The 20423-nt window shown below is 41.4% G+C and overlaps 1 protein-coding gene across 1 annotated transcript in view; it reads left to right on the forward strand.

Moving 5' to 3' along the window:
* The window catches only part of tsnare1 (T-SNARE Domain Containing 1), a 168749-nt gene that overhangs the window by 24429 nt on the left and 123897 nt on the right, over positions 1-20423 (forward strand). The window contains exons 2-4 of the mRNA XM_039807192.1: positions 13865-13955; positions 14064-14138; positions 14317-14373. The gene's annotated coding sequence lies outside the window, so the exon portion shown is untranslated. The remainder of the gene's footprint in view (positions 1-13864; positions 13956-14063; positions 14139-14316; positions 14374-20423) is intronic.

Consider the following 20423-nt stretch of genomic DNA (forward strand, 5'->3'; position numbering starts at 1 on the left):
ACAACCTCTTTATGATAATTATAATTCAACAAGTCCTCCAAACCATACTACAATATCTGTTGTTTATTCCTCCACACACAGGAGCGTATCATAAAGTAGCACCCCTAGCGGTGGCGGAAATACGACCTGTTCCTTGTTTTCACCCTTGTTAGTCTCTGTGTTGTCTTTGTCTAGTGTAAGATTGTTGTTCTGTATTGGATTGTGTGTGTGTAGTCTACCCCTTTGTCTCGGTGTTCCTGTTTCTTACGATTCCTGTTTTTTGACTTCCACTACGTTTTGGAATACTTTTGCCTGCTGTATTCAGGACTCTTTTTGTTTGTATGGATTTATTTGTATTAAATCCTCAAGCCCACCACTGCCTGCTGTCTCTGCATTTGGGTCCGACATTCTCTGAATCCCATAACACTTAGTTATGTTTACGCACAAAAACTAAAAAGTTAAGTTTAGAACAGATCTGGGTTTGGGTTCAAATCAGACGTTATTTCACTTCGTGAAGGTTGTGCACGTGACGCTAAACGTGACATTCCTTAAGTAAAAAAAAAACTTGAACTCCAGTCTCCTGGGTGAAAGTCCTGTGTTTGTTTGACCCATCGACTGCCCCAAACTGCTTCCTTACCAGGACATGTGGTTCTCTTATAATGTAACCTTGATTCATGCTTTGCTCCTGTCATAATTAATACAGCCACAATAGGGCGCCGCCACTGTAAAAGTAAATATAGGTCCTGCTGTATTTTGCTGCTTGAACAAGCATCTGGGAGAGTTTTTCGGGGGAGGACAGTCTCTTATTATTATTGTCCATCTGGCATTGGTGGTCTTGTTCAACAGTCATTTGTAATGGTTGTCTTGCTGCTAGGAAGTGCTTAGAGAACATTCATATGGATCGTTTTGGAAGGTAATGACAACGGCTATTTTTTCATTTAATTAGGAGAACTTGTTGGAATATTCACAACAAAGCCACATTGGGTTTGCCACACCCAGTGCGACTGTAGGGCGGGCACAAATTGGAGATTCCTTTAGAGAGCACACAGCTGCCGCGACCTAGTCAACCGTTTCCATACGTTTCCCAGTGCGACACTAGAGGCCTCAAAGAACTGGTAATCACTGCACTGTGTAATCATATGACAACTGTGCAGCATGGTGGCCCAATGGTTAGCACTGTGGCCTTGCAGCAACAAGGTTCTGGGTTTATATCCAGGTTGTTCCGGGCCTTTCTGTGGAGTTTTTATGTTCTCCCCATGTAGGTTGTATGTTCTCCCCATGTTTGTGTGGGTTTACTCTGGGTGCTCCGGTTTCCCCCACCATCAAAAAACATGTAATAGGTTCTTCAGTCAGTGCCCTTGATCAAGGCACTGGCTCAGATCTGGAGTTGGTCCCCAGGCGCTGTAAATGGCTGCCCACTGCTCCCTTGAGGGATGGGTTAAATGCAGAGAATGAATTCTGCTACATGTATGTCTATGTGACAATAAAGTACCTTTACCTTAGTGTATTCCTAGAAAGTAGAGAAATCAACATTCCTCACAAACATGGCTGGGCACATGCAGGAAACAGGTATAAATGTCACAGCCATCTTTTCAGACTCAGATGCACCTCTCCACCTCATCCTCCTCCACTCTTACACAACAAGCAGACATCACTCTGCCTCTCAAACCCACGTTAAAGCACCACTTTCATACAGCCATGTGTACGTGTGAACCAACAGTAGGTGTATTCTGTTGGAGATGCACATTTAAATGTCAGATGGATTTCATAACTGCAGCTGTGTGTGTTCATATGGGTATAATTGTACAGACTTTGGTCTGGGAATTAGACAATAATTCCTTATTGCTCTCATTGAAAGTATCTAAATAAGCATTTAAAATACATCCCCATCAATGTAAATATAAAATGTTAAGTGTTCCCAACTCGTCAAATACTGATGAATAACGATGCAAAAATCCCCCTTTAGCGTCTGTATGGAACGCACCGGGCAGAGCAGCAGCTCCACCGCGGCGCTGTAAGATGACATAGTATTAAGAGAGACAACGGTAGAGAGTAGTATTAAAAAACAAAAATAGGCGTAAGGAGGTTGGTTTGGGTGCTGGATGAGTAAAACAACAAAGGTAGGAGACCGGGGTTCATGTCCCGTTCTTGTCCCGCATGTCACTGAAACGTACATTTTGTAACCCCACCCACCGCCTTCTCCTAAACCTAACTGTCCCGTTTTTGTGCCGCATGTCAGTTAAACTTCTGCCCAACCCAGAGCGTGAAAAAGTGATGCCAATAGTCCCGACCAAGCGCATCCAAATATCACGGCAAAGGGCTAGACGAGAGTCCTGAGAGCGTCAAATAGGGACACCAAGAGTCCCAACCCAGAGCGTCAAAATATGACATTAAAGAAGACTTTTTGCGTCAATAACAAACCTGACCAGTTGTCACTATTTGACTTGAATTTTTGTTTTAGTTTTTTTTTGACTTGGTGGGAGTGAGCATGCCAGGCACATTGGAAGGAAAGTGCTGTTGAAGGTATCCTGTGAAGTTTTCCAGTAAACAGGCACAGTTACGTTCACCTTCTTTCTAACCTAAATACATTGAGTGTATCCTTGAGGCCTAACACAGATGTTGAGTGCATTTCCTTCCTCATGAATGGATGTTCATTCTTGATTTGTGGGAACAATATTTTTTGAAGAGAATCTATGCTCAAAGGTCCACTTACTTATGACTAGAGGCTTTTAACAGCATCTCAATGTCAATGTTCACATCAGCTATCCGTCTTCTTCTGCCCTGTCTATCCCTTGCGTGTGTTTTTGTGCCATGGCTATCACCTGACTATCAGAGGTATAGCTTGAGCCAGAGGATCATCGTAGTCCTGCGTTTTATTCACCATGTTACTAGGTGGTGTGAGGTGCATGGTGGAGCAGCTGATGAGACCTGTGTTAGAAACCATTCCTTCTTTTATCTATTATTCCCATTACTATAACTGAGACTGAAATTAGATTTCAGACTCTTACATATCCACATTTTGCATCATCACTGACATGAGTAGTGTCAGATAACTGCAAAACATACTGTATATTCTTTTTAGCAAAACGCAATTGACATGCTGTGGACACTACTTTTTTTTCTCCTCTATTGTGGAAATGTTTGATCCTACCCTGCAGTGCCTCAGAATTCAGAGAATTTTGGCGCTCAAATAAAAGTTTGGAAAGTGCTGCTCTTGGTAGTGGACCGTCCTGTCATAGCACTGCTGGCTCTTCTAACTAGATTACAAAATAACAACTTATAACTAATCAATCTCCATCCGCTGACCTGATGGAGCTGATGAGCTCAGAAAGTACAAATCTGTATTGTCACTGAAAAGGACACAACTACTGAGGAGTACCATTATTATATGCTCAAATATACAGTAGTCTATATGATCAATTCATTAAAAATGAAAGATTTGTAATGACTTATTGACATTTATTTATAAATGGCTTATTGGAAAGTCATTAGTGAAGGATTGTGAGTTTCTCACTTCATAATAAGCCGTCAGGTCTATTGGTATTTAGATGCATTAGTGTGTTACAAATAAAGGGTTATTCCACTACAATAGTAATTGTTTTTTGAGAACTTCAGGCACTTTTCGTGTGTACAATCTAGTGTAACAATATTAAATCCTTTCAAGAGCAGATTTTTCAGAAAATGTCTGCAGTGTCCCCCATATTTATCGACTACCACGTCTCCCCCCTCTATATGAAATTACTCCACATTCCTGTGTGACCATTCAGAACAGCATAAGCCATCAGCACTTTTGCCCTCTGAGGGGGTTAAACACGTTGTAAAAACTAGTTACTTTATAGCATAACCCAGACGTAAGCCCCTCCTCACACTTCCAGACCTTACAACAAGCTAACACATCCCAGATCAGTCCACTGAATGCACAGAGATGAAACTAATGTCAACCCTTGATCAAACTGCAAGTACTTATCTAACCCAGGGGTTGGCAACCTTTTGTCAAATGAAGTGCTATTTTAAAATGTTCTTGTTAATCAGTGTGCCATATTAGCAGAATTAAGTCTGCTATGATCAGCCTGCTCAGACAGGGTTATTTTTTTCCTTTGCGCAGCATTAGGCAGTCCTTCCAAAAAAATTTTTTTTTGTGATTATTGCGGGCAAAAATCCTTGATTATGCGGCACGTTTTCTTAAAAAATGCGATGGAATATGCGGGATATTTATGCAATTTTATGCGATGAAATTGCGGGAATTTTCAAAAATTGCGGGAATTTTCAAAAATTGCGGGAATTTTCAAAAATTGCGGGAATTTTCAAAAATTGCGGGAATTTTCGAAAATTGCGGGAATTTTTGAAAATTGCGGGAATTTTTGAAAATTGCTGGAATTTTTGAAAAAGAGAGAAAAAAAAGTGATTCCCCCAACACCCTGCTTTTCAATGAAGTTCACGTCGCGTAATTACGTCACTTCATAACGTTCCCATGGCAACAGGGGAAAATGGCTGCTCTTGTGTGAAGTAAACGCAACATTTTTCAACTTTCTGCTAAGATATATGTGACTTTTTTGCAACAAAAATGCGGGGATTATGAAATCATGCAAGCACCGCATATTTTGCACAGAAATCGGCAATTTATGGGACGAAAGTGCAGCGTATTTGAAAAAAATGCGGCCCCCGCATAAATATGCGGACTTCGGCTGATTATGCATTGAATTATGCGATCGCATAATCACGTTTTTCTGGAGGGACTGATTAGGTCAAGAAGGCAATGAGTACTAGCCAATCAGAGCCTAGTAAGGTGGGTCTTCACAGAATGCAGATGGGAAAAAGTCAATCAAACTCATAAACTACCCTAAATACCAGGCAGTGCTCCTGCCAATGGCTGTGAACGAGGTCTTTTGGCATGCGGATTGGGACATTTCCAAAAAAGTCTCTTGCACACTTATTGCTAGTGTGCCGTTGTTTGAGCTACCCCGTGCCAATGGTGGCAGACATGCCTAGGGTTGTAGACCCCTGACCTAACCCAAAACTGGTCAGTACAGTGATTGTGTCGGGCTGTCAACACGTCTGAGCCCATATCAATACTGCGGTTGAAGACATCCTGTGTAGACCCTGATGGAGGACCGGTGCAGCTACTACGCTCTCTTCCCCATGTGGTCAGTGTGAACAAGGTAACATCATAGTGCACCGGTGCATATTGGACTTCAGTCGGTGCTGAGTTTTACAAATGTTCTGCTTTGTCATCTGAGCTAGTGACAGGTCAGCAGCAACTGCAGCTGGTGGTTTAATCCTTATCAGATCCTAGTATAAGCGCCGCTCTATCCTGTAAGCCCTCAAACTATGATTGCAGTCAGAACAGCACCCCCCATACCCTAACCCCTCCCTCCTTCACACCTCCCCCTGCAGCCAGCTGCTCCCAGACTCCTCGGTTATCCTCCACTAGGGCCAGCCAGACCTCAAAGGAATACCAAACACCAAGCAGGCAGGAGAAACACACAACAGAGGTGACTGATTGAAATTCACAGTGTGAGAAATTCCAATCTTTTGCATGCTGTTTCTGGCTGCCTGGCTCTCGAGCTTGTTGTGGGGGAAGAGTGTGACTAGCAGATGTATCACTGTGTAGCTACACTGCATAGGTCTTCTCGGGGGTCCTCCGTAGTGGGCGAGCTCTGATTGTTTGGTAACAGCGTAGCAGTGGTGGGCAGGGCATCCACTGACTCATGGATAATCCATCAGAGCTCATCAGCACTCAAGCACAGCTCCGATTGTATTTTTAGACTGCAAGTTTTAAAGGATTCCTTATACTTGCCTATACGTCTACCTGTCAAATGAATACAGTTGTCCATCTGTTATAGAAAGTTGCTGTTGATTGAGTCACTTAAAAGTATTGTCAGTGAGCAGAAATTGGCCTCAGCTGACAACTGCACCTTTTTATGCCTACCTTAGATCACCACTGTCGCAGACTAATTTCCAATATCAGAATGAAATCATCTAGAGACTTTCTAGAGTTGGGGCGCGCTCCAGTCGTCTCAATCATTTGGTGTAAGGTGGTCATAAAACTCAGTCAGTGTTTTTCCCGCCTTGACGTTTCGACAAAATCAAACGGGTTTGATATTATCGTAAGTTTTAAGTCTTGGTAGTGAAGTTATATCATGTGACCAACAACCAATGGGTGCTCTCCCTCCAGCACCAAACAGGAACCAGCAAATGGATGGAGCAAGTGTCGTTCATGGTTGCTATCTAAAAAACATTTAGAAACCTAAAGTCTTTGAAAGCATATATTCATTTAACAGGAAGGTGGCTAAAATGAAAAATGCTGCTGAGTTGTATCATGGGAAATTTTAGGATCCAGTGTTTTTGGAGCTTGGTCTATGCTAGGTAGTAAAGTCGTATCCCGGCCTCTGCTCCAAATATTTGAACCATTATTATAATTTTGAGTGCCCCTGTAAGTGGTTTGCAGCAATCAGACCAGTGCAACATGTTTATCACTTATTGGTGAGTGGGGTTCTGTTATTTGCGAGGGCAACTATTTGCATGTTGTAGATTGTTTGATGCATTAAATTGTGTTCCTAAAATAAAACTCTCCTCGTTCCCATTGTGCATTGAAAATGCCCATTCATACAGACTTTTATTTGTCATTCCTCCAGATCCCTAATTCAGAGTGCCAGCCTTACAGTCTGTACTCTGCTGTGTAATTGTGGTGGGTAACATGATGGAGCATAAGCTAAATGTGATATCAAAATATGTTATGAAGACATATGATGAGTCATAGTTTAGTTCGACAGCTAAACGACGACGCATCTGAGGTCTAGGCTTAGGTTTAGCAATTGTTAATCTTACTGCACCCATATTGTGGCTGAGACCAGTGTGTGTCAAATTCAGAATGCATTCCTAATCATAAGGCATATATATACTGTAATGGCTAATCATATTTATATAGTACTTAGCCTTGGACAAGTTAGCCATGTAAGTAAGAAACTTTTTTTATCTTGATTTGTACTCCATTCTTTGGAATATTCAATTTATATTATCATACCAAGTGATCTCAAGCATATACAAATTTACTATCTCTTTACAGCAACACTATAAGACAGCATTCTGGCCATGTAAGGCCTTAGATCCTGATTACATTATAAGTGTAAAACTTCTTCTCTGGCTGCAGTCCAATTTAATTATTTCCTTACAGTACAATTTTATTTCTCGCAGCACAATTAACTTCCACCCTGTCTAATTCCCTGACTCCTCAACTCTCTTTAACCCTGCTCTGCAAAGATGTGATGGGAGATGTTTTTCAGGTATTTTCCCATTGTGATAATTTGACACACATGCTCCTTCTAGCTGCAATGCACTATAGTGCATCTGCTCGTTCTGCCACCATCTACAGGTCAGAGGTGTGTTTGTGTAGCTGACTATCTCTGTGGGACAGCCCGATATAGTGTCAAGTCTGGAGGATGGGAGTTGGCCTCTGGGGAAAGCAAGGCTGCTGACGAGGGGGGGGGGTTAAGCCCAGGATGACCTGGACAGCATAGATATTTATTAACTGACTTAACCCGGTCTTCCAGCGGACTTGCTGGAGAGTCATGAATATGGCTGCACCTTTAACCTTTCCCCCCTGCCAAAGCTTCCCTGTAAAAACGTGAAGGTGCAGAGAGGATTTGTCTGCGTTACACTGTTCGATCTCAGTCACTCTGCTGGTCAAATGTAATCTCAACCATACATACTGTACCTGAGAGCGAGCTAGCTCAGCAAGTCCTGCAAGGGTTAGTTCAAGAGTTGTTGTTTTTTTTCATTAAGTTTGCAATTTGCTTTGTGGAAAAGCAGCTTTTCCAGTGATTTCTTAACACGTTCAGGCATGAATTATAAAAACCTCAGTCAGGATTTTTTTCCCGTGTTAAACTTCATTTTGTTTAAACATGTCCACTCAGGTGGACTGCATGCATTTAAGATATTGAAAATTTGAAATATGTATTTAACAAACCAATGAATACAATGATATATTATGTGAAAACTATAAAATAATATCTTTATAATGGTGTTAAAGTAATGTTTTCACATATAACATATCCCAATACCATTCAATGCAATGCAAAACCTTTTTTGTTACAGAAACGACAAGTTACATTCCAATAACATAAAGTAATTGATTTTCTGCCAAAACAGTTACTGCAGATAAATTATTTTCATGAAAACAAATTCAGTGTAATAGTATGAACTGTAGTTGAAACCTAGCTGGCAACGCATGACATCCAATTTAGAGGACAGATGATTAATCATAATTTCCTCCCAGCAGAAAATCAACACTTGGAAAATTTCACAACTGTATTACTCCTTAGTTGTTACTTGATGTTAAAACATTTTTGTTACTTGCAAGGTTCTCCTATTATAGAAGGTTTGGCAGGATTGTTGTTTCCTCGGAACGGTGTAAAAACGCTGTGCGACAGGCTTTGAGTTATGTTTTCTCTCGTTTGGTGGGTGTGTCTCTTGTTTAGTGGCTGTGTCCAAGGTTATAACCAGTCAGTGGTGACGTGTATGGTAACTTGTGGGAAGAAAAAGGCAGTGCGCTTGCGCACACAACAGGGTGTTCAACGCACCCCCGGTTCAGTTTAAAGGTGCTCTAAGTGATGTTGGGTGACGGCACTTCTTGTTGACGTTCGAAGTATTTTCAAACAAAACGAGGCTAGCTCGCCCCTCACTCCTCATCCCGTCCCCTCTCCCTCCCTTCCGTGCTTCAGAGAACTAACCCCCCACCCCCAAATCCTTCTTGTCGGTTATTGGCTGAAATGCTGGAAGACTGTTTGTTATGTTATGTGGTGCAGGTTGGCGCAGTTTGTTTTTGTTGGCGTTTGCGTTTTTTCTACAGAGACCGTGTTTTTGTACAGTGTGTTCAGTGGACAGGCAGCTAGCGGATAGTGAGGGGATGTTTGCTGTATGTGACAAAAAATGTTATAGCCTAAAAAACGTGTGACATCGCTTAGAGCACCTTTAAATAAACGGTTTGCTACGTTGGCCAGCTTGGATTTGTAAAATTTGTGTGGCACTTCCAGCACCTGGCCAGTGGTTGGCAGTGTATAGAATGACATACCAGTGTCCACTGTGGTGGCTGATGTGCAATTAAACTATCAAAACCCATGCATATGCACGGAAATGGCTTTTGAATAGCTGTCCTCTGTAGTGACCACTATGCGTGAAAGGGTAAAGATCCAATTAGGGGTATTAAGCAAGCTTTATGTCTAACTAAAAGTAAGGGTTAGAAAATAAATAGTTTGGCCTTTATAGCCACACTGGAAGGCAGGATGACAAGTTGGCCATCATAGAGAGGGGGGAGACGTGATATTGTGGCTGTGAAAGTCATAATGCGCATTCTGAAAGTTGCTGAAATGGTTGAACACAATACCATGTCAAAATGGATAGGGGGATCAATCAATCAGTTCTGATGGAGTATATTGGTACCTGAAATATTTGGGCTTTCTCATAATACAACTGCAGGTTGTAACTTGAGGCTGCAACTACATTGCATTCTGGTCCAATAAGCAACCCTTTCTCCTAAAAGATACATTTATACACAGCTAAATGTTTTTTAGTCCAGTAAGTTATATGTTCCTGTACAGTACAGATCTTTATCTTGTAGGAGTATGGATACATTGTGGCTGTACAAAGTCTTGCCAAATTAGACATGAAGTAGCCCAATCAAAGCTTTAAACCTGCTCATTTATCATGAAATTATCAATTTTTTCCATTTCCAATTAGGAGAGGATTTCTACGGAAGAGGAAAAGGGCCACAATGTATTTGAGAGTACTAAGTTTAAAGTCATTTATTCTGAGAATGAAGTCAGAATTCTGAGAAAAAAGTCAGAAATCTGAGAAAAAACGTCAGATTCTTTTTGAGAATTCTGACTTTATTCTCAGAATTCTGGCTTTAAACTCAGAACTCAAATAAATTTTTCACATGTGGCCCTAATCCTCTTCCATAGCTTGTTTTTTGCCGTGCATTAATATATACAGTACTGAGAAATTCTACTTTTGTTTTTAAGTCTGTAGTGGGATGTGCATACACACAGCTTGGTTGCAAATACAAAAGTAACAACAAAAATTGAGGTAACATTTTAACTGGAGAAGAGAAGTTTTCGTCGGTGGACACCTACAGTAAACCGCTCAAATGGTTAAAAAAAAAAGTGGCACAAAAAAACTATTTTTACCCGTACAATCAAATAATAAGTAGCCCACTGGATTTGAAAGCTGTTGTGTTGTCATTACTCAATGCCAGAGAGACTCACTGAGCAAATTCAAATTGTGCTCTCGCGAGAACTCTGGATTCCAGGGTATGGGAGCAGTGCTGTTAAGAGAGACGGCGCTGGGTGGGAGAGAACAAAGTTTAAATTACTTCAGTAACATTAGTTGTGGAACTCCAGTAAGTAGATACGGCTATTTTATTCACTTTAACCATTGGATAAAGTGATTCTTTTCTCTAACACAGATGATACTTTGTCATTTTAAAGGTCCTATGACATGCTGCTTTTTGGATGCTTTTATATAGGCCTTAGTGGTCCCCTAATACTGTATCTGAAGTCTCTTTCCTGAAATTCAGCCTTGGTGCAGAATTACAGCCACTAGAGCCAGTGCCACAATTAGCTTTCCTTAGTATGTGCCATTTCTTTGTCTGTACCTTTAAAGGGGTGATAGAATGATTATATAGGGTATTTTACACTGTTCCTTAAGGTCTCCTAATGGGGTATGTAACATTGGTTGGGCTGAAAACTGCCCGAATGCTATTTTATTAGGCCCTTAACTACCCTGTGAATATGTCTCTATTTGGAACAAGAGCTTTTCTTCCAAATATGGTATGCTAATGAATATTCAGAATGAGCTACGTGCTGATTGGTTTGAGCAAACTACATAGAAACACATGGGAGACTCGACAGCAGGTCTCACTGCAAAGTTATACATTTTTTGTCGGGCTATTACGTTATTAAAATTCACTTCTGAGACTTTTTTAGGCGAGAAATCAACTATATAAAGCTCAAATATGGGACGTTTTACGAAAATTGATGGCTTATTGCAAATTTGGTAAGACTGTGTGTCGGAGTTCAGCTGCCGGTGCTGCCTGTGTTGCTGCCTCACTGCCCGGCCTGCCTTCCTCCACAGACCCCGGCCTGCAACTCCACTCTTCCTGCTAGCTAAATGGCCCGTGTGTGAGAGTGATAGCGCGGTCAGCGAGCTTGTTACACCAGCAATCTCTTACAACAGTTCCAGTTAATCTAGGCTGGCTGTCAGCTGCTGGCATAACTAGAGTAGCTATATTTACAGTTTGAATTTTTTCACGCCACTTATACAACATATCTCTAAAGGTCTTAAAGCTAACAACGGTGTCCGATTTCAAGTTAATGAATTTTTGTGAAGATTAGGGGTTTCGTTATCTATGACTGTCCCTTCACGCTAGCTATGTGTAGCTACAAATAACGGATAGTTAGCTTCATTTTCGGAATAAATAAAGTATATTTACAGTTTGAATTTCATCACGCCACTTATACAACATCTCCCTAAATGTCTTATAAAGCTAACAACGGTGTCCGATTTCAAGTTAATGACTTTTTGGGAACAGTGGGGTTTTTCGTTAGCTATGACTGTCCCTTCAATCCTAGCTATGTGTAGCTAGCTAGCTACAAATCACGGATAGTTAGCTTCATTTTCCGCAAAATTTGTGTATATTTACAGTTTGAATTTCGTCACGCCACTTATACAACATCTCCCTAAAGGTCTTATAAAGCTAACAACGGTGTCCAATTTCAAGTTAATGAATATTTGTGAATTTCATTTTCAGAGGAATTCTAAGAGGAGCTAGCTCTCATTGATAGAGCTACATCCAGCCGCAGGCTCTATCATTGAGACTCAGGGACAAGCGGCGTTTATTTCCCCAATCGTTTGTTTAAATAACTCAACACATTATAATTACACACATTAAAAGATTAACTGGAACCTGTGGTAACAGATTGCTGGCGTAACAAGCTCGCTGACCGTGCTCTCACTCACACACACCGGGCATTTAGCTAGCAGGAAGAGGGGAGCTGCAGGTCCTGGAGCTCTGTCAGAGCACCGGCGTTTAGTAGTCCATTATCCAAAAACCGGTGACTTTGCGCGGGTATGGAGTGCTGTGGGCTGCCAGTCGTGACGGAGCTCCAAGTACCTCATAGCAGGCCGGGGTGTGTGAAGGAAGGCAGGTCGGGCGGCGAGGCAACAACACAGGCAGCACCGGCGCTGAATTCCGACACACAGTTGGACAAAATTTGCAATTAGCCATCCATTTTCGTAAAGTGGCCCATATTTGAGCCTTACATAGTTGATTTCTCGCATAAAAAAGTTTCTTTTCAGAAGTGAATTTTGTAATGGAATAACAGAGATCTGCGTGACCTAGCTAGATTCAGAAAACTACCTGATCTCAGGTCAGTTGTGTAGCCTATGTAAATGTTGGGGCGTGACCGTTCTCTTAATACACCCATGGGCTGACAAAGGTTCCGGTTTTTGGGAGGTTGACGTCAACTTCCAGCTTTGTTGGGATTCGCCCGTTTTAAGCGGCAGTTTCAAAATATGAGATTTTCATAGTAAAGGGGTGTCAATGGGACTTTGAGCTTCTATGTATGTCCTATTTACCCACCGAACTGTCGTTATTCAACTATGACAGGGTAAAATCGGTTTTGCATTCTATCACCCCTGCTATTGAGGAGGAGAGAGGAGGGGGCAAGGTGGAAGGTGGGGGTGTGGCCTTGACCAACTGCCACTTTGCTGAATTGAAAGCCATGATGTCTCTCTCTCGTGGGTGGGCCAAATTCTCTGGGCAGAGAAAGGGGAGGTAACCTTGCTCCTTATGACCTCATAAGGAGGGGATTCCAGATCGGCCCATCTGAGCTTTTATTTTCTCAAAGGCAGAGCAGGATACCCAGGGCTTGGTTTACACCTATTGGACCTTTAAATAATGATAAAGTAGTTGTGACAAAAAATTATGATTTTTCCATGAATCCTCTATGTTAGCGATTATAACATTACCTAGCTTGTTATTTGCCTTTTTGCCATTGCCTAAGTTGTTTATTAGCTTGTTGGATAGTTAGATAACTTGCTAATGCCACCCAACATGCTTTCACTGATTACAGAAAATGAGCATGCTGGCTAGTTAGTTAGTTAGTTAGCTAGCTAGCTTGCTTGCTAGGGGTTCAGTTCTCAGTTCAGCATCATCTGTATCAGAGAAAAGAATCACTTCATCCGATGTTTAAAGTGAATAAAATCTAACTAAGACCTCCACAGCGCTGCAGCACTGCAGAGGAAGGTCTGGCTAGTCCACACAGCATTCTGGGATAGGAGAAAAAGCATGCTCTGGTTTATTGGCATTTCTTTAAACCAATCACAATTGTCTTGGGTGGTGCCAAGCGCTGGACGGAGCTACGGTGCCGCTGCAAAAATAGCCTCGGGAAGGAACTTGTTTTGGTGGAACAGGTGTACGTTCAAAGATTGTTTTAGTCGTTCAACAGAAAACTCAGATTTGACAGATAATCTAGCTAGCTGTCTGGATTTACCCTGCAGAGATCTGAGGAGCAGTTAACCATAGTCCTTATAAATCCAACGGAGTTTAGAATGCCAACACAAAGAAAGAGGAAGGTACCGGACATCCAGCCAAAAGTGAGGGACCTCCAGCAGCACCGGAACAATCCTGGAAATTAAAATTTGTCAATATAAACTACTCTTAGGTATAATGTATAAAATATAAGTAAAGTATTACTAAGTAGCTCTTGGCAACTTTTTTATACAATTACTGGCAAGTCCCATTTAGTGTGAAGTAATTCAGTGAATGTTCTCTCTCTCTCTCTCTCTCTCTCTCTCTCTGTCTTTCTTCCAATCTTTTTTTCCCCAGACACTTCATTCAGCAGCAAACCAACAAAGTCATCACCAGCACAAGCCAACTCATCAAACAGCTCTCTGATATAATCAGTGGCTCTTCACGGGTATTTCATGCTCAACTTCTTCCCTAATTCACTGTCATTTTTTGACGATCAAACAGTGGATTAAACCACCTTTGAGCTAATTAAGGCTAATCTTGTGTTGTTGCACAGCAAGACCGTCTGCACCTGACCAGACTAAAGACTGAACTCTCAGAGTCTGTGCAGCGCTATGGGGATCTGCAGAAGGTATCCTCCACATATAGAATATCTTCATTTGCTTTTATAAATGCACTCTTTTGTCAATGAATTCCTTGTAATAACAGTAATACAATAACTATATATGGAGCTGCTCCATTGACAGAAAGTGGTACATATACAAGCAAAACTGTCTTTCACCCTGTCTCTTTATTTCCTCCTTTTTCAGAAAATTGCAGAGCGTTCAAGGGCCTTGCTCCCTCCAGCGCAAACAGACAAGAATAAGGTGAGCATCTATGGAGGTTGATAAACTGCGCTTTGTTTCACTGTCATTCAGAAAAGAGCAGGGTGATGAGATGCCATTTTTTTGGCTCAATTGCACCACTCCTTTGAAGCTGCATCTAGTCTCTTCCACTCTGTTAGAGTATATTACGGTGGACTTCACATCCAACTCTTATGCTACATAGGCAGAAATCGTGGTGGGTCAGGTGGAGTCAGGACTAGTGACGGTCAAATGAAGCTTCGCAAACCAATTCAATTCATTTTTTTTTTATAGTATCAAATCATAACACGAGTTATCTCGAGACACTTTACAGATAGAGTAGGTCTAGACCACACTATAATTTACAAAGCCCCAACAATTACAGTAATTCCCTCAAGAGCAAGCAGTGCGACAGTGGCGAGGAAAAACTCCCTCTTGGGAAGAAACCTCGGACAGACCCAGGCTCTTGGTAGGCGGTGTCTGACAGTGCCAGTTGGGGATGTGATGAACAGTGGCAATAATAGTCACATTAATAATGGAACAGTGACTTCAAATGGTAGTCATAGTAGTTCATGTCATATCAGGGTGCTGCAGGGCATTACAGGATGTAGTGTGGCCCAGCAGAGCATGGATGGACGTAGCAGGAAGCAGCAGGGTTCAGCAGGACGCAGCATGACACTGCAGGGCACCACAGAGCTTAGCAGGGAGTGCAGCAGGACCACGGCAACAGCTGCAACCAGGATCTTGGTGCCAACGTTCTCCAAGGATTTACGCTGGGTGAAAAAACATAATGACTCTGGGGAGTAAACTCCCCAGAAGCTAGGATTAATAACAAGCATTTCTGGGACGGGATGCACACAAATGGTAATAGAAAGGGAGAGGAGAGAGCAGCTCAGTGTGTCAAAGGAAGGAATTCCCCCCGGCAGTCTAGAACTATAACAGCGTAACTAAGAGAGACAGGTCAAAAGGAGAGGCAGCCTTTTCGGGCTTGGAACTCTCCCCTGCCGGATCAGGCTGTGCTGGCCTGCCTCCCTCTACTTTTGTTATATTATTAATCTGACGACTATGAAGAGAAGCAGGTGGGCCGGGTTAGGCGGACGCTGCAACTGCTCACTCCCTAACTATAAGCTTTATCAAATAGGAGAGTTTTAAGTTCATTCTTAAATGTGGTGAAAGTTTCTGCCCCCTGAATCCAGATTGGGAGCTGGTTCCATAGTAGAAGAGCCTGATAACTGAAGGCTCTGGCTCCCATTCTGCTTTTAGAGACTCTAGGTACCACAAGTAACTCTGCATTCTAGGAGCGCAGTGCTCTAGTGGGACAATAAGGTATTAAGAGCTCTTCTAGATATGATGTTGCTGGACCATTTAGAGCTTTGTAGGTCAGGAGAAGGATTTTAAATTCAATCCTAGATTTTACAGGAAGCCAATGCAGAGAAGCTAATACAGGAGAAATATGATCTCTTTTCTTAGTTCTTGTGAGAACATGCGCTGCAGCGTTCTAGTCCAGCCTGGAAGTAACGAATGCATGGACTAGTTTTTCAGCGTCGTTTTGAGACAGGATATTCCTAATTTTGGCAATGTTACGAAGATGGAAAAAAGGCTGTTCTTGAGGTTTGTTTTAGATCGGCGTTAAAGGATATATCCTGATCAAAAATAACCCCTAGATTTCTGACAGTAGTGCTGGAGGCCAGGGCAATACCATCCAGAGTAGCTATGTCTTTAGATAATGAGGTTCGGAGGTGTTTAGTGCCCAGCACAATAACTTCAGTTTTGTTAGAGTGTAACATCAGAAAATTATAGGTCATCCAGGATTTTATATCTTTAATGCATGCTTGAAGTTTAGCTAGCTGACTGGTTTCGTCTGGTTTGATTGACAAGTATAATTGGGTGTCATCTGCATAACAGTGAAAGTTAATTGATTGTTTCCTAATAATATTACCAAGAGGAAGCATATATAAGGAGAATAGAATTGGTCCAAGCACTGAGCCTTGTGGAACGCCATGGCTAACTTTAGCGTACTTGGAGGATTTATGATTAACATTAACAAATTGAGATCGATCAGAGAAATAGGACTTAAACCAGCTTAGAGCAATTCCGTTAATGCCAACTAAATGTTCCAATCTCTGTAACAGGATGGTATGGTCAATAGTGTCAAATGCAGCACTAAGATCTAGTAAAACAAGAATGGAGACAAGTCCTTTGTCTGCAGCAGTTAGAAGGTCGTTAGTAATTTTCACCAGTGCCGTCTCTGTGCTATGATTCTTTCTAAATCCTGATTGAAAGTCATCAAATAAACTATTGCTATGTGGAAAATCACATAACTGATTAGCAACTACCTTCTCAAGGATCTTGGATAGAAAGGGAAGGTTAGATATAGGTCTATAGTTTGCTAAAGACCTCAGGATCGAGGGTGGGTTTTTTCAGAAGAGGTTTTATCACAGCTATTTTAAATGACTGCGGACATATTGATCATATCTAGTAATGAAGTGTTAACCACGGGTAACGCTTCTTTGAGTAGTCTCGTTGGGATGGGGTCTAAGAGGCTAAGCTGAGGATATCTTTAACATAAATTGTTGAAGGTCTATAGGTCAAAAGCAGTCTAAGTATATGTCGGGAATAGTCGTTCTTTCTAACGGTCCTGCGTTTAAAGGTGAACCGTTAGAAGTTGAGGGCAAAAGGTGATAGATTTTATCTCTAATTGTTATAATTTTATCATTAAAGAAGCTCATGAAGTCATCACTATTCAGAGCTAGAGGAATAGATGGCTCAGTAGAGCTGTGACTCTCTGTCAGCCTGGCTACAGTGCTGAAAAGAAACCTTGGGTTGTTCTTATTTTCTTCTATTAGTGATGAGTAATAGTTTGATCTGGCCTTTCTAAGGGCCTTCCTATAGGTTTTGAGACTTTCTTGCCAATCCAAACGAGATTCTTCCACTTTGGTGGAATGCCACTTACTTTCAAGGTTTCGCGAGATTTGTTTTAATTTGCGAGTTTGGGAGTTATACCAAGGTGCTAGTTTCCTTTGCTTCATCATCTTCTTTTTGAGGGGAGCAACAGAGTCTAAAGTCGTCCGTAGGCAGGTTGTAGCACCGTCTACAAATGTATCAATTTGAGAGGGACTGAGGTTAACGTAAAGGTCCTCTGTTATGTTAAGGCGTGACATAGAGTCAAATGCTGTTGGAATATCTTCCTTAAATTTAGCTATAGCACTGTCAGATAGGCATCTAGTGTAGAAGCTTTTATCTAATTTAGTATAGTCAGGTAGTAAGAATTCGAAAGTAATTAAAGAATGATCTGATAATACCGAATTCTGCGGAAATATTATTAAATCCTCAATTTCAATACCATATGCCAGCACAAGGTCGAGGGTGTGGTTAAAACAGTGGAGTACGCCTTGTTTCCTCGGGAATAAACTCAAAAGCGTACTAAGGCTATCATTGTCAACATCCACATGGATATTAAAATCACCTACAATAAGTACTTTGTCTGATTTAAGGACTAAACATGATAAAAACTCTGAGAATTCAGATAAAAATTCAGAATACGGACCTGAGGCCCTGTAAATAACAACAAATATAATTGGCTGTAATGTTTTCCATTTCGGATGTTGAAGATTAAGAACAAGACTTTCAAACGAGTTATAATTTAGTTTAGGATTAATTAACAGGCTTGAATCAAAGATGGCTGCAACTCCCCCTCCTCGGCCTGAGCCTCTAGGAATTTGAGTATTAATGTGACTGGGAGGAGTGGCTTCATTTAGACTGACATATTCTTCATGGCCCAGCCATGTTTCAGTAAGACAAAATAAATCAGTTTTATTATCTGATATCAAATCATTTACCAATACTGCTTTAGAAGACAGAGCTCTAATATTTAATAGTCCACATCTAATTTTCCTATTTTGTTCTATCGTTGCAGTCGTTTTAATTCCAATTAGGTTGTTAAGTATAGCGCATCTTTTATTTACCTTTGATTTAACCGATCTGAGCCGGGGGACAGACACCGTGCTTATTAGACTATGAGTGGGCGACTGCTCCAATGGAAGCACAGAGGGGCACATTGCACTGCACCTCTGATTACTAATATCAAACTTGGGTTGTCATGGTTTATGACCGATGAACTCTGTCACCACTGTCGCTCACACACTGAATTGCCATTCCTATAACCTTTTTCTTTGAACAGAGAGCGCCATCTAGTGAGCTCAGAAAATAAAGACAGTGGTTCACAAAGCTTCATTTGACCATCACTAGTCAGAACCCAACCCATCTGAGGGTTGTCACTTTCTAAAAAAGTGAACAAAAAACATCCTGTAATAATAATAATATATAATTGAAAAATTGTGTAAGTAGTAAAACAATACAAATAGGGCAAAAGGGGCGGCGCCAAGCATGCATTTGAAAATCTCACTGCACGAACACACTACGACCAATCACAACAATACACCCAAAGCCCCATACGCTTAGCTACCAGCGGAGCTAACTGGTAGATTAAACTCTTGCCATATCCGGTCGGCAAAACAGCAAAAACGTCCTTCTTGCAAAGGAACGATTAGAGCGCCTTCTTCTGTTCCTCTTTTAGATAAAAACCCAAAGTCTAACTCGTTCATTGCAGTGGCCAAAGCCGTTTAAAACAAAACATGTTCATCCGTAACCGTCTTGCAATGTTTACTAAGGACTTGGACGTCGCAGCGCTGTCTTCATCTGTTTAGCTTGCCTCTGGCCCGCCTATATCAGATACACCGATGTGATTGGTGCAGCTCGGCTACAAGGGCATAGTTAATGAGCATCATTACTGAATGCCAGAGTGACTCGCTGTGCAAATTCAAATTGTGCTCTCGCGAGAACTCTGGATTTCCAGGGTATGGGAGCAGTGCTGGGACAGCGCTGGGTGGGAGAGAACAAAGTTTAAATTACTTCAGTAACATTAGTTGTGGAACTCCGGTAAGTAGATAAGGCTATTTTTTTTCTTTTTTTCTTTAAACATTGGATAACGTGTTTTTTTCTCTAACACAGATAATACTGTGTCATTTTAAAGGTCCTATGACATGCTGCTTTTTGGATGCCTTTATATAGACCTTAGTGGTCCCCTAATACTGTATCTGAAGTCTCTTTCCTGAAATTCAGCCTTGGTGCAGAATTACAGCCACTAGAGCCAGTGCCACAATGAGCTTTCCTTAGTATGTGCCATTTCTTTGTCTGTACCTTTAAATGCTATTGAGGAGGAGGAGAAGGGGGCGAGGGGAGGTGGAGGAGCGGAGCAGCAGCGAAGAGAGTCCTGGTGACTTATACCTCACTAAGGATAAAATTCCGGTCACCCGGGCACCTGAGCGTTTATTTTCTTTAAGGCCAGAGCAGGTACCCAGGGATACCCGCGTTTACACATATCACCTTTCCAGCTACGGGACGGGGGCCGAGGCATGCTGGGGGAATGCATATTAATGTTAAAAAAAAAACTCATAAAGTAAATTGTTCATGCCATGGGACCTTTAAATAATTATAAAGTAGTTGTGACAAAAAATTATGGTTTTTCCATGAATCCTCTATGTTAGCGATTATAGCATTACCTAGCTTGTTTGGTAGCTTGTTTAATAGCTTGTTGGATAGTTAGTTAGCTAACTTGCTAATTCCTAATAATTGCTAGGGGGGTTCAGTTCTCAGTTCAGCATCATCTGTATCAGAGAAAAGAATCACTTCATCTGATGTTTAAAGTGAATAAAATCGAACTAACTGGAGTTCCACAACTACACATATCCTCTACAACTGTACAATTTTGGCGGGTTTTGTTTGTTTGCCCTTCAACAATTGCTTTTGAGAAATGTTATGCGTTGCTCCCAACTGTTAGATTAAATGTACGCCCATGCTCATGCACAGTGACTTTTTCCTCACCTGAATCTATATTGGTTACTGGAGTTATTCTCACCGTGTAACCCTGTCAAAGCTGAGGCTGGTAGTTAGTAATTGTGTTAAACAAATGAAAGTCGATCGATATCACAGACCGACTGGGTGTGAATGAAATCCTTTTTTTGATTACTAAAACAAAATAATCTAAAATAAAACATATTGATCGCTGGGTGTAT

This window comes from Perca fluviatilis, chromosome 7, assembly GCF_010015445.1.
Source record: "Perca fluviatilis chromosome 7, GENO_Pfluv_1.0, whole genome shotgun sequence".
Classification (NCBI taxonomy): domain Eukaryota; kingdom Metazoa; phylum Chordata; class Actinopteri; order Perciformes; family Percidae; genus Perca; species Perca fluviatilis.